The sequence below is a fragment of the Montipora foliosa genome, chromosome 4 (assembly GCF_036669935.1).
Source record: "Montipora foliosa isolate CH-2021 chromosome 4, ASM3666993v2, whole genome shotgun sequence".
NCBI classification, from domain to species: Eukaryota; Metazoa; Cnidaria; class Anthozoa; order Scleractinia; family Acroporidae; genus Montipora; species Montipora foliosa.
Window position 1 is genome coordinate 39,337,219 of NC_090872.1, and position 3,247 is coordinate 39,340,465.

At 41.9% G+C, this 3,247-nt stretch overlaps 1 pseudogene; it reads left to right on the plus strand.

Annotated features, from left to right (window-relative positions):
- Nucleotides 1-1,795: 1,795 nt before the first annotated feature.
- On the plus strand, nucleotides 1,796-2,670 carry LOC138001322 (uncharacterized; annotated as a pseudogene).
- Nucleotides 2,671-3,247: the final 577 nt, after the last annotated feature.

Sequence of the window (3,247 nt, forward strand, 5' to 3'; positions counted from 1 at the left end):
AATACCATGAAAGCCATTCGTGTTGGGCTGGACCGGTTTCTGTCATGTTCTCCAAGACCACACAGAAACACTTTTTTCTATTAATTGTGACAAATAATTTCAGTCGGCTAAACGAATAATTAGATGCTAATTTAAAGGATCTCGCTCGATTCAGCAGCAGAATCAACTCCATTATCGTTCAACGTTCAAATTCCATGCGAGGCTAATTTTTCTCGCTCAAACTTTCTTGGCTGTAATTCCAAAGGGCGCTGTTAATTCGTCGGCTGTCCTCTTTTCGAACAATATAATTGCAAAAAACATTGAGACAAAACTGTGTTTTCATTGAAGTTTTTAAGCTTTTGATCTTCGGGGGCGTTATAAAGAGCATACTTGACATGACAAGCTGTCAACATTTCGTCCAGTTACTTTGTAATTAAAATCGAGCAAACCAGTCAACATGCGTTTGTTGATTACGTCAACCGCAATCGCGCCATTGACATACACGAAAGCTGGCTTTTTTTCCCTTTTGGATCTAAGTGAGTTCATTGCGCTTTTCTTGAGAAATTAATCGGAGGGTTATAAAATAACTAAACCCCTTTCCGGCTTGCTGGTATATCGGAGGATAATGCCCTCGGCTGAAAGATTGTCCTCAAAATTTCACAGTGGCCCTCGAAGCTTCGCTTCTCGGCCAACTGTTCATTTTTCGGACAATCTTTCAGCCTTGGGCATTATCCTCCGATATACCTGCCGCCGCAAGGGGTTTATTTACTAAATAATTGCCCATTTTTAAAGGATTTTTGCCCTAAAAAGGTCACCTAGAATTTTCGCGAGCCTTTTTTCTGGCTGAAAATTTCGAAAAGTATTACTAACTAGTACTATTTCGGATCACTAGACTTTTAGATCGATAGGAATCCAAACAGATGAAAAATTTTTAGGGGATAAAAATATGCCTATAACTACCATTTAAATACCAAAATACGTTTAACAATGCTATGTTTAAGTGGTTTTGAACTATATTCTCGTTGGGGGCCCCTGAGCGACCACCGTTCATCCGACGTTCACTTGCAAGCCTTCTGCTTTTCTTTTGCTGATGAGGAAATATTGTCGGGACAGCGTCTTCGTTTAATTCGCATTTACGTTTTCTGCCGGGCCATAGATTGAGGTTACAGAAACTTTTGAAGCACAAACAAATGTGGCAGTGGCTAAGTTTGGACAAATCTGCCCTTTAACACCCGCTAGCCACTCCTTAAGAAGCGGTTTCTTTTTTGAGGGTAGTCGATGGAAACTTATCATTCTTTTGGAATCTCTGACCGTTTTGTTTGAACCGCCAACTACGGCACATTCGACTACTTTGGAGTTGATGTTCTATGTGCGCAGAACGTCATGCTATGCGCCCAAGCCTTCAGCATGGCTTCCAAAATGGTGGACGTTTAAATTGTTCTGGTACGGAGCTTTTTGCTGTTACAATGAAGTTAAATGGTAAGTTCACATCCTAAAACATAGCGATTTGATTACAACGTATCATGTGCTTTCGTAAGAACGACTTTTTAAAAATTGTTTTTTCGCCTTGAGTTCCGTTCTCCTTTAAATATTGTTGTAATATGGAAACCTTTGGGGATCCCCTTAGGGGCCCTGAGTGACTCACATGGACACCCCGAAAACGGGAAACCATGTGAGTTGTGTGGGGACTTTAAAGTATTGCTTGATTGAATGATATCTTAACATGGTGTCAGAAGGGGTTGCCTGCCCTGCTGAATTGCGAGATGAGTTGATGGAAAGCAAGTTTCCTGTGAGTTGTATATTTGTATCTTGTATAATGGCCGGGCGAGATTCTCGAATGCCTGGTCCACTGCTCCTAGACGCGAATGCTGCTGAGAACTGGAGGACATTTGTTATGAAATTTGAGATTTACCTTGTTGCGAAGGGCAAAGACAAACTTAGGTAAACATGCTGTTACATTGTGCTGGGCCAGAAGCTATCGAAGAGTACAGTCATTTTGTGTCTACCGATGAAGAAGACAAAGATTGTTATCAAGATGTCTGTCGCAAATTCGAGGAATTGTGCCAGGGTGCTAGAAATGTAATTTATGAGCGACTGGTTTTCAATCAGCGAAACCAGATGAAAGGTGAGAGGATTGACAATTTTGTCAGTGAACTGAAAAGACTTTCTTTAACTTGAGAATTTGGCGACCTGCGAGATTCACTCATTCGTGATCGTATTGTCGGAGGAGTTTTGTCACACGAATTGCGAGGTGAACTGCTGATGAAACCAGATTTAACGCTGCAAACTGCTCGTGATTATTGTCGTACATTCGAGGTAGCCGAACAACAGAAATACAGTCCAATACACCAACAGTGGAGAGTTCTGAACGGTCACTTCACCCTCTCAAGAAAGTCAAGGTTCAAGAAAAGACACCTGCTCATAACTGTAAGTTTTGTGGTTACAAGCACCCATTTACTCAGCCACCTCGCGGCCCAGTTCTTGGAAAGAAAGTGTAAGAAGGAAGGACACTTTGCTCAAGTGTGCAAAGAATTAAGTGCTGAAGGTTCACTACTTGCAGCTGTGGAGCATGATCCTCCAACGAATCACGATGTGCACACTTATTTTGAATCAATTGAGCTGGACAGTGTCTCCGGCACTCGAAAGAAATCTAGGAGTTTGATTACTGTCAAAATTGCAAAGCGGAAGTAATGCCAAGATCATACGTGCTGGAAGATGAATATGGACGTGCTTACACGAGAAACAGAAGACAGATCATCTCTGTTCCAAATGATTCTCCCATGACACTAAGGACAGGGGCTCTTCCCATGAGTACACAACCTCATTACTCTCCTTCGAGTACAAGACAGGCACCTGTACTTGAGAAGCCAGCGCCAAGTCCAGTGACATTAGAGAGACAGACTAAAACAATTGCACATACTCCTATTACAATCAGATCTGGGCGTCAAGTTAGGAGACTGCAGAGACTCATTGAATCATGTTAGGGAGGGGGGGGGATGTTGTAATTGACACCTTTGGCGATTCGAACGTCAGCCGTTGTGCTCGCTTTGGCTGTTATTTGTGCCTTTTCTAACTTTTTAAAGACGAATTTGGTCTATTATTTTCTTCGAATCAAGTGTAAGAAGACGTCAAAACTGTGTTGATAATTTATTTATTTGTGTTACCTTCGTGAAAAAAAAGACTTTGCTCGCGTCCTTTCGACAAGGTAGATCTACAACAACATCATTTCCGCACAAAAATGCGCGGATTCCGGTGAAAGGGCAAAGGA